The sequence below is a fragment of the Lemur catta genome, chromosome 2, assembly GCF_020740605.2.
Source record: "Lemur catta isolate mLemCat1 chromosome 2, mLemCat1.pri, whole genome shotgun sequence".
In the NCBI taxonomy this organism is placed as follows: Eukaryota; Metazoa; Chordata; class Mammalia; order Primates; family Lemuridae; genus Lemur; species Lemur catta.
The window spans coordinates 66,190,915-66,203,151 of NC_059129.1; positions in this window are offsets into that span (position 1 = coordinate 66,190,915).

The following is a 12,237-nucleotide window of genomic DNA, read 5'->3' on the forward strand; positions in this document are numbered from 1 at the left end:
GGGAAGGGTGTGAGCTCTCCTTCAGGGGTATAAAAGGAGTTGAGAGCAGCTTGGGAGATACACTTGGAGAGCGGAGGGTGAAGCTACCTAGAGTGGAACCTTCTGACACAGGAGCCTGCAGAGAGAGAACAGCGCTACAGAGACGCGTGAGTAGACCCCATCAGCTCGTGTGTTACAAGGCCTGAAAGTCCCTAAAGCAGCGGTCCCCAATCTTTTTGGTACCAGCAACCGGTTTCATGGAACACAATTTTTCCACGGACCGTGGGGTGCGGGGTGCAGGCGAGGCAGAGCTCAGGAGGTGATGCGAGCAATGGGGAAGGCTGTAAATACACTGTGGCTGGACCCCTGCTCACCTCCTGCTGTGTGCCTCTCCTTGTCCTCACCCCCTTCCTCCCCCAAGTTTCAAGTTTCACAGAAGATAATTTTTCCACGGACTGGGGGAGGAAGGGGGCAGACCCCCGCCCCAAATCTGCGGCCCAGGGGGGTTGGGGACCGCAGCCCTATAGAGCTCCTCAGGACTTAGAAACAGCTAAACCTGGTTCTCTCTGAGGAGTGGGAGTTGAGATGTTCATGTGGATGGGAGGGTTTTTTTTTTTTTAAATCTTTAAACCTGACAGATTAAGAAGGGGTTTTTTGAAAATGGTTTCTACAGTGTCTGCTTTTGAAAACTGTATGCAATCCTCCTGCCTCAGCCTCCTGAGTAGCTGGGACTACGGGTGCACACCACCACGCTCAACTAGCATTTCTTTTTCATAGTAAAAAAAAAAATGTTTTTGGTTTGTTAAGAAGTAATCTGGATCCTTCATCTCCAGCTTACACATGTGACCACATTTTACAGACCAAATATCAGATCAGTCAATAGGACAAATATTTGACATCGGATCTATCCCAGATGATCAGGGATATATAGTAAGTAATGCATAGTTAAGAATTTATCAAAGTTTGAAATAAACTCTAGTAAGAGCTAAGCTATATAGTAATAAGGACACTGTACAGTTTAAAAATCAGCATTTCCCCGACCCCAAAAAATGTACCTGTGTAAAAAAATCAGCATTTTTTTATACTTTAAAAAAAAATCAAAGCCAGGTGAGGTGGCTCAAACGTATAGTCCCACCTACTGAGGCTAGGCTGCTGAGGCAGGAGGATCGGTTGAGGCCAGGAGTTCAAACCAAGCCTGGGTGATATAGCAAGACACCCTGACTCTAAAAAAAAAAAAGTTAAACTCAATCAATGTGGTAATTGAAAGGTGAATTACAAATAATTATTTTTAATAGCCTGATTTTTTTGTTTGTTTTGGTTTGCTTTGGGAATCTAATTGTACATGCCTGATCATAACTACTTGGATGGTTTTTAAAATGTCAATAGGATTTTTCTTGTTTATGAAAGTAATGCAAGCCACTGTGGGTAATTTGGAAGACAAAGAAAATTAGAAAATAAAATATTCATAATTCATACTAATTCATAAATAGCCACTATATGCATTTTCATGTATTTCTTTCAAGGCTTTTTTTTTCTACGTCCAAACATTTTCTTTTAAAACTAGGATTATGTCATATAAAGTTCATGATCCTTAACATTATTTCATGACCATAGGCTTTTTTTAGTGAATATTCTTGGGAACTATGATGTAATAGTTGCAGAGGATTCTTCATCCAGATATACCAGAATTGTATTTAATTCATCCTCGAAGTTGCAAAGTCGTAGGGAGAAATATATATCAGTGTATATTGATTAAATTAAAACCATTTTTTTCCTTAAAGTATACTATTTGACTTAAGACTACATATTTTGCCTAATCTAGTCAGTCCCCAGTAGTTGTGTGATGTGATTTAGTTAATGTGGTCTGATGGTATCAAAGCTCTACTTTTAACACAAGGCTAAAATTTTGCTCCCAGAACACATGCTACAGGGTCATAAAGTAACAAAATATTGTTGGTGACTCAGATTTGAGTAGAATCTCCTGTGGTAATTGAGTGATTTTCACATGGTTTTGGTCTCCGTGGGTCTGTGTTCAATAGTGAAAACCAAAGGTCAATGTGCTTCCTCCTTATAAATAGCCAATTACATGGGCAGCCTAAAAATAGAGCTGGCCAAGTCAGGTTAATGAAAGCTGTCTTGAAATCCTGTCATGCAGTATAGCTATTTTAGTGACTTAGTGTAGCTAGATTTGTCAACCTTCCCTGGACATTCGCCATGTTTTAGACCTTGTTTGTTGCTCCAACTAATGAATGGCAGTTAAGGAATGTGTACTTTACTGGTGAAAAATTGATTGCATTGTCACTGGTTAGTTCAATATCTCCGTGTATAGTAGCAGAAAAGGTAAATCATAATTTAAAACTCACTGGAAAATTGTAGAAGAGGGGAAAGGAAGAAAAAATTGCAGCATGAACATAAGCTAAATTAAACAAAGCTATCACTCAGCCTGGGATTATAATTGTAATGGGGTACAATTAACATTTTTCACTCAGGTTATTTAAAAGGTAATGGCTATAGTTGTTTAAAACAGGAAATAAGACAGAATAATAGAAGGACATAAAAGTTGGTGATGTCAGCTGGCCTTATTTTAAGAAGCTTATAAGCATATCTGGAAATTCCCAGTTATCAATCTAGAAATTTCCATAGACGTAGACTATATCTTTCAAGGGGAGGGTAATTCATTGCTTTCAATTTTAAGAAATTCAGAAGACTGAAAGTACAAACATTCAAATTAACAAATGATAGTCTCCTCTCAGCAGAGTCAATAAAAAGACTTTACAATCTTTCTCGCCAAAAGTGTATTTAGTTACAATTCAGTTTTGCAGTCATTTTTTAAGTACATTTTATTATAGTAGGAGTTTTCTCTATTCTTACCAAGCTTATTCCCTCTTGAAAATCTCAGAGCATATGAAAAGCATACTATTTGTGTTCTTGTCATACAATTATCATAATACTGGAAGTGTCTTGTTCAAAACTTTACCAGAAATTCTTAGACTCTAGACTCTAGTTTCTCCTGAGAAGACTGTTCTGACTTTACTTTCACTCCCACATTCCAACCTCCCAGGCAGAATTAGGCATTCCTCCTCAGGGTTCCACTAAGACCCAGCAAAAAACACCTATTATACGTTGTATCAAATTGTGTTATCACCGTTTACATAGGGGTGGCTTTTGGGGACAGAGTGTTACTCATGTTTGTATATCCACAAGTTAATGCTAGTATATAGTACATAGCAGATGTTCACAGAAATTTGGTCAGAACCATATAAGGATAAAAATGTTTTCAGCAGCAGTGTCAGCAGGTCTGAAGCACGTGGTATGGTTTCTGTTAACATGTGATTGATACCAGAAGGGAGGCAAGCAAAGCAGCAATTATTTCATATATTCCCGGAATACTCATGCCTCCATTTCCATTTAATCTTTCCACTCCCAACACAATTGCTCTTCATTTCTAGTAACAGAATAATGGTGCTGATTGATCCTCCTTTCTTCAAAAGAGATTTAGTTGGGTTAGCAAAGAAAATGTACTCTGTAGGTCCTTAGAGGCTGCCCTGACTGGAGGTACATGACTCTCGAGGGCAAACATCTCCAGCATGACAGGATTGAGAGATTTTCAGAGTGAAGGCGAGAACCTTGGGGAGAGTTCCCTGGAAATCAGAGTTTAAGAATTCAGTGTTGGCTGGTCTGAAGGTAGTGAGTTATCTCACTTGATTGTTCACAGTCAGTTACAGATTGAACTCCTTGTTCTACTACTTTCCCCCCTCCTCACTACTGCACTTGACTAGTCTTAACAAAAAAAAAAAAAAAAAAGAATTCAGTGTTGTGATATTCATTAGAGTAAATCTAGACCTATAGGAAGTAAAATCCTGGAAATTACTGATGGCCAAAGAGTATCCCCCTTTTTCCTGAATCTTCAGTCATCCACTTGTATAAGTGAAATGGGGCCTGGGTTACCAGAAATACTACTATTGCTGGTGTAGCTGCTGCTGCAATCATAGTTCTTGGACTCACAAAAAAGTATGTGTGCCCACTGCACTAGAAATAGAGGATTTTGTCTCCCTGAGTGACATACTCACTATATATTACCAAAGACATGCTTTCACTTTGTCTAGCAGCAATGAGCTACCTGACAGCAACAGCACCTGGAGCTTTTAGGATTCACAGACCCTACCTTATGAATCAGAATCATCTCTCTAAAGAGTTTGAAAGCCACAGCCTCAGAGGAGATTTGATTATTTATTTAATGGACCCATAGATCCCAATTTTATGAAAGGAACAATGAGTCTGGGAAAGTTTTCAATTTTGACTGGCTCATTTACTAGATTTGTTTTCACCTCTCCTTATACAAAATGGGATAGCCAATTCTCCCAATGCTGTGTCAAAGCTGCCAAGAGATGCAATCAGATAATAGAAAGGAAATCATTTGGGGAGTTAAATTGCATGGAAATGCTAGGTACATTCCTGTTATGAGCACTTCCCCTTGGCTCTGAAATGAATGCCACTTTCTGTGAGCACTTGGATAGGATGAGTCATTTATTCTTCCAGAGCTCTGTTTCCTGAGGTATAACTGGATGATCTTCCAAGCCTTTCTAGTTCTACCTTTACATGGTTTTAAAATTCTTTCATCTTATGTTTGTAAAAACTTCATTCTTCAATCCCTCATTGCATTTGTTGCCTTTCATCATTCTCACAGCTTTTGAATCTCAGCTCCTCCAAAAAGACATGTAGATATAAACAGTTTACAATTTCCTTCTACAATGACCATGGCAGACAGAACCTGGGCTGTGTGGTTAGATGCTATGAAAAGATAAAAGCCCCTTAAAAGTAAAAGATTTATGTAATAGCTAGGGATCCAAGAACCTTGCAAAGCCTTTTTTCCACTTATTTTTTATTTGTATATATTCATGGGGTACAAGTACAATTTTACTACATTGATATACTGCATTGTGGTGAAGTCAATGATGCATACATCACTGAAGCAATGCACATTGTACCCACCAAGCAGCCTCCCATCACCTCCCTCTTACCCCACCCCCCCCCAAGTCTCCATTGTCCATCATTCCACACTCTGTTTCCATGTGTCATTATTTAGCTCCCACTTATAAGTGAGAACATGCAGTATTTGTCTTTCTGTATCTGAGTTGTTTCACTTAATGGTCTCCAGTTCCATCCATGTTGCTACAAAAGACATGATTTCGTTCTTTTTATGGCTGAAGAGTTTCCATTGTGTGTGTATGTGTGTGTATCACATTTTCTTTATCCAATCATCCATTGATGGACACTTTAGGTTGATTCCATATCTTTGCTATTGTGAATTGTGGTGTGATAAACATATGAGGGCATGTATCTTTTTTATGTATTGATTTGTTTTCCTTTGGTTAAATACCCAGTAAGGGATTGCTGGATCCAATGGTAGTTGTGTTTTTAGTTCTTTGAAAAGTCTCCATACTGTTTTTTCATAGAGGTTGCACTGATTTACATTCCCACCAACAATGTATATAAGTTCCTTTTTCCTCTGCATCCTTGCCAATATCTGTTATTTTTTGTCTTTTTAATAATAGCTCTGATTGGTATAAGATGATAGCTCATTGTGGTTTCAGTTTGCATTTCTCTGATGAGTGATGTTGAACATTTTTTCATATGCTTGTTTGCCCATTCATTTGTCTTCATTTGAAAAATGTCTATTCCTGTCTTTAGCCCACTTTTTAATGGGATTATTTGGGTTTGTTGCTGTTGTTGTTGTTGTTGAGTTATTTGAGTTCCTTATAAATTCTGGATGTTAGTCCCCTGTCAGATGTATAGTTTGCAAATATTTTCTCCTTTTCTACAGGTTGTCTGTTCACTCTGTTGATTATCTCTTTTGCTGTGCAGAAGCTTTTTAGTTTAATTAAAGTCCCATTTGTTTTTGTTGCCTATGCTTTTGAAGTCTTAGTCATGAATTTGAATAGCTATTTTTAATGATTTTCCTAGTAACACAAATTGTGTGCATGGTTGTTGGATAAACCACTAAGTAGGTGGAACTACCACAGGATATTTGCCATCCTGAATTAAACCCTGTTAGTAGCCACCTACTAGGGTTTCCCCTCTCAAAAAGGATATGATTGAAGGAAAACTATTATTAATACAGATGTTCCTGCTTACAATGGGGTTATGCGCCAATAAATAAATAAAATGTTTCAATAATTTAAAATATTTTTAAATTTGTAAGTTGAAAATGCACCTAGGATCCTAATAAACACATCATAAAAGTGGCAAAATAGTAAAAGTCAAATTGTAAGCCAGGGGCCATCTGCACTGTAAAGTCTGTTCTTAAATAAGCTTTTTATCAATACCACTGTTGGTCAGCAATTTCAATGTATGTAGAGATTACCCACTAGTCTACAGAGCATGTACAATACTCTTCTCAATTAAACTGCAATATTATTTAACATTTCTTTGGTATAACTAACACAATAAAGACAAAGACAATGTTTTCCTTAAATTTCCAAAAAATTAATCCATTTTTCAAGTTCACATTGTGAACTTGAAAAGTCTAATTACCCTAATCTGATATAATAATTTAAAGATATTATAACACACTTGCCTTAGTTGTGCCTTGTTAAGTATTATCTCAGAGCATGGTTTCTGTGTGTCTTATGGTGCACAATGGGAGGATAATGACATAGGGGAAGTAAAGTCTAGAATTCTCTGTGCAAAGGCTCTGCCAAAGAGATCAGCATGTCACTATCACTTTGGGTGAATCTGTACTACATCAATAATTTATTCTTGAGTCACTGATACTACTTGTCAGTTCTTGTTATTCATTATAAGGAATAAAAAGTAAGATTATTCTAAACATTAATGTAAAAGTAAGATATTAATTAGCTTTTAGAAGAAACATCCAAATACAACCAATGAAGATTAGTAAATAATCTGTAGTGCTTAGGTGATACTGTTCAAGATAAACCCACCTGTTATCATCATCACTTTCTTGATTTCACCCTTTAATCTCATTGTCTGCTGCCAGATCCTATTTCTCAGGGTTTCTGTTTTCTACCAAACACCAGTGCAGTCATCTAAACATCTTCAAATCAAGCATGAAACAAAAATAGCACAAAATATGCTAGTTGCTTATTAAATATCTATTATGTGCCATGTACTGTATTAAGCACAGGGAAATTAATAGAACATGGCCTCTGCCCTGGAAATCTTTGTAGGGTATGAGGGAGATAGATGAGGTTAAAAAAATGATTATTATAATGTGATGAATGCTGCAATAGAGGTATGTGCAAGGCACTATGGAAGTACAGGGAATGCAGTACCTATGTTGACGGAGAAGTCAGGAAAACATCATTAAAAAATTAGTATTACGGTTTCAGGGGAACTAGAAAGAGAACTTTCCAGGTAAAAGGAATTGCAGATACAAAGCCATGGAGGTTTGAGAAAATGTGGCATATATTTTGGAAATCAAAATTGATTTCAAAAGTCTAGAAACAGTAACAGTGAAGTAAGAGGTAGGACTGTGAGGCAACAGCATGATCTTGGAGGGTATTAAACATCCTGCTAGACTTTGGACTTTTTCTTTTTTTTCTTTTTTTTCTTTTGTTTTTTTTGAGACAGAGTCTTGCTCTGTTGCCCAGGCTAGAGTGAGTGCCGTGGCATCAGCCTAGCTCACAGCAACCTCAAACTCCTGGGCTTATGCAATCCTACTGCTTCAGCCTCCCAAGTAGCTGGGACTACAGGCATGCACCACTATGCCCAGCTAATTTTTTCTGTATATATTTTTAGTTGGCCAGATAATTTCTTTCTATTTTTAGTAGAGACGGGGTCTCGCTCTTGCTCAGGCTGGTCTCGAACTCCTGACCTCGAGCGATCCACCCGCCTCGGCCTCCCAGAGTGCTAGGATTACAGGCGTGAACCACCACGCCCGGCCTTGGACTTTTTCTAAAAGCTAGTGGAGGGCCACTGGAGGATTTTGAGTAAGAGAATTGGAAGATAAAATGTGCGTATTTTTTAAATGATACTGAACTTTTTCGGTGCAGGGTGGGTTAGATGGGACAAGACTAGAAGTCATTAAATCAAGCAGGGTATTATAATAAAACTCAGTAAATATTGTGAAAGGAAGGAATGAGGGAAGGAAGGAAGGCTCACTCTGTCAGTAAAAATTAGAGGGAGGGGGATAATTTCTGAGATTTAGTAGGTAGACACAATAAAATGTGGTAGACAATCAGATGGAAAAGAAGAAGAGGGAGGAGTATAGTATGACTGCCATGTTGCCGGCTTGAGCACCTAACGGGCAAAGGTTTGAGTCACTAGTGTCATGACAACAGTAAGATGAACAGTTCTCATGGGAGAAGAGAGGAAAATATTGGCTCAGCTTTGGTCATGTTAAGTATGAGCTGCCTGGAGTTCATCCCATAGAAATATACATCTGGAGCTCAGGAGAAAAGTCTTTACTGGAAGCACATTTTAGAGTCATCACTGAATGTTTAAAAGTTGAGAACAAAGAAGTCCTCTAAATAACTCTGAAATTGTAAAGTGCAAGAGAATGGCAGAGAAAGAATAGGAAATATTCTTTAAAATACCAACACTTTTGGGGCAGGAAAGAAGAGGGAGACAAGCCATGTCAGGAGTCCCCAGAAAGGTAGGCAAAACAGGAGTTTCAAGAAGGAAATAAAGATAAGGAATGAGTTTCCTCATCTAATAACCAGGATTATCATGAGAATTAGATAATGGTCATAAAGTGTTTATCATGATGCCTGCACATAGTAAGTACTGAATAAATGTAGAAGGATGATTAGCTGTAGATGGGACATATCCAAGGCAGTAAGGATGGCTTGACTGTATGGAAGCATAGAGGATAGATAATTTTGCTCATTCTGTTCTCTTTATCTGTGGAAAGAACATGGAGAGATGAGTCACTGATGTTCACCATGTCCATTAGTAAGTGATTAACAAGTATAATTTCATCAAAATCAGTTCATATTTATAAATAACACACCAATGAAGAAAAATGTCTTGTAATTATAAATATTCTTTTGTAAAAAAAAATTTAAGCCATTCTACATTAATTAAAAGGATCATAATGATACTTGTAACATCAGGGACTTAAATGGAGTCAATTTGGGGAAGTGATAGTGGATAGAGCTATCTGACAGAGTTCCATTTTCATCGTTACTTATAAAAACAGTGAATTTACCTTGTACAATGAACACTAAAAGAAAAGGGCTTAAACAGAATGAAAAGTAACTTGGGTTAAAAAAGTGAATTTCCAAAAAAAAGTCATTCTATCAAATTGCTCTAAATGTTTTTAAATCCTTGCTCTCAATTTCTATACTTATTTCCTCTCAGACCAGTAACAGTTTGTAGATTGGCAGCACTTCACAGACTGCACTTTGAATAGCATTGGTCTAAGGGACAACTCCTCTTGAAATAGTCATGAGAATGAAAGGGGATGGTACATTTTCAGTAAAGTTGCATAATCACATTTTATGATTCACTTTTACTAAACTCATAGAAGGATGTCATATAAGCCCAGATGCCTGTGCATTTGTAATGGAATGATTCCATCCCAGGATTAGAATATGTCAGAAGCCAAATTAATAATTAAAAGCTTGCTGGTTGAGCAAAGAACCAGAGCATAAGCAAGTAAATAACCTTAAGGGATATTTCAAGGCCAAAGGAACAGTCTGACCGGGTGGTGGAGGCAGGAACTCATGCAGTTGGGCCGCTGGGATTTGAATCTCAGGTGCATCATGTAATCCTTGAATGACCTTAAGCTTTCTGAATCTCTGTGTCCTTGTTTTTATAATGGGGATAATATCAATCTGAAGAGATTTATAAAGGATTAATATAGTGCTTAATACAGTACCCAGTACACAGTAAGCATTCAATAAATGTCAGTTGATGTTATTAATATCATCCTATAATAAGGTATATTTCTACAACAACCAACATGCTCATCACAAATTCAATGACTCTTCTAGACAGTGTTTGATAAACACTGACAACCTTCAATTCTTTAGACTTTGCTATTCTATGTACCCAGTCATCATCCTCCTTCTGTTCTCACAATCTGCCTCCAGACAGACACAATAAAATTGATTCTGTTTTAGCTTACAATCACATTCCAGTGTGGCTTCCCCTAGATTACACCCGAGTCACCTTGGGTTTTAAATGTTTCCACATGTTTAGAGGCAATCTCTTGGTTTATAGCCACACACATGGTACACAAACACTTTCATTATGGTAGAGTTTCTGGTTTAATTTTCTGAAGATGACCTTATTTCCCTTTATTTCAAGTTCTCAGGAAGCTTCTCACTGGTTGGGTATTACGTTCTCACATCTGATGGCAAATAAATCCACACTAAAAGTAAATTACAGTCAGGTTAATTCTCCAGAAACATGAAATCAGAACCAGAATGGTTGGAATTTTTGGACAGTGGCAGTCAGGTTAGGATTACCTGGTGCCTCTATCTCTGCAGAGATTACAACAAGGCTACAGACCTACCAGAGCAACCTCTTGGACAAATTCTAACTCCCAATTTCTAGATGTCATGCAAATACCTCTTTTACTTGTGAATAGTCATACAAGTTAATGTTTCAAATTTAATCCATGCATATAACATTCTTGACACTCATTTTCTAAAAATATTCCCTGAAATTCTGAAAATATTAAGAATATTTGATATTCTTAAATCCACTTCAGCAATCATTTGAAATGATTTTTTTCCCCAGTTAAGAGAAGCATATTTATAAAAAAATAGAAAATACAGGAAGTTATAAAGAAAAATTTTTTATCATCACATTACTCAATGAAACCCACAAAGCACTTAAATGTCAGTTATTACACTGTTAATATTTTGGGTTTTTTCATTATTTTTGATTTGTATTTTTATATAGCTATAACTATACAAATTATATAATTTGTATCTTATTTTTACTTAACATCACAAAGCATTTTATTCATGTTAGTGTCATAAAGATACTTTTAATATCTGAAAAATATCCCACCATGTGGATGTTTCATTATGTAGATATCCCAAGTGATATCATCCACTATGAACTGATTTTTTTAATTAATATCTATCTCAGAGTCTGATTATGCTAACAAGTTCAACAAAAAATGCAAATACATGTTTAGCACATAGCTGGGAAAACAATAAAAGTACAATAAATTTTCACTATTCATACTGTCATAGTTATCTATCAAGAGTTTGGTTGTTCTCCAAAAATATAAATATATAATTGTTAGGAGTTCCCACTCCTATATTCCTAAAACCTTCACAAACAGTTTTTTCTCCAAGCACACTTTGAGAGTACCTTTATTTCTTTTAAGCTTCTGGTTTATTCCTTACAAATATACTGCTAATGAAAATGAAATTATGGAACTTTTGTCAATGTGCCTACACAATTCAGCACCATAGCATAAAATAGGCTCATAATAATTGCCTTATATCTCTGTTTGGACTTTGGCAACAATTTTTGGAGGCTGTGGGGCAATTCATGATGCAAGTCTTCTCCATTTTATTTCCATATTTCTCATCTGTCTGCTTTTCTTCACTTTCACTGTCCTCATCATAGTCAATGACAGCATTTGGCAAGGTAGGAAACTTCAAGTCTTTCACTCCATTACACCATTTCTACTTTAGGGTCCCCTCTGATCCATTCTCCATAGAACAGGAAAAACTATTTTCTTAAAACACATCTCCTGTTATGCACCTGTGATTCATTGTCCTTAAAGTAAATTCTTAACCATGGCCTACAAGGTTCTGCATGATCTAGTCCCTGCCAGATTTCCATACTCCTCTCCTGCCTTTCCTCCCTTTTCTTCTCTTGTCCCTCAGGTCTTCTAGCTCCTTGAGAAACCACCAAACTCTTCCCAATGAAATATGTATACTGTCATTTCCTTCACCAAGAATATTTCTACTCCTCCTTTTTCCGTGATTCATTCTCATCATTTAGATCTGTGTTTCCTGGGAGACAGCATCCCTGACTTCCCTGAATAAAGTCAGTCACCCCAGCTATTCTGTAGACTGCCTTCACACCACATATTACAACTAGATTCTTTGCCTATTTACTTGTTATTTTCACCTTTCCTTACTTTATGATGTTGTTCATCATAAGGTGCAGAGGCATTTAAGAAATATGTGTTGGAGAGGGAGGGAAGGTTGATAGCCAAAGCTACGGGAGTAAATGAAAACCCCAGGAAGAGTAGAAAGTAAGGCCAAGAGCCCTAGAACAAAACCCCAGAAGACATCATTGTTAAAGGGATTAAGAGACTAA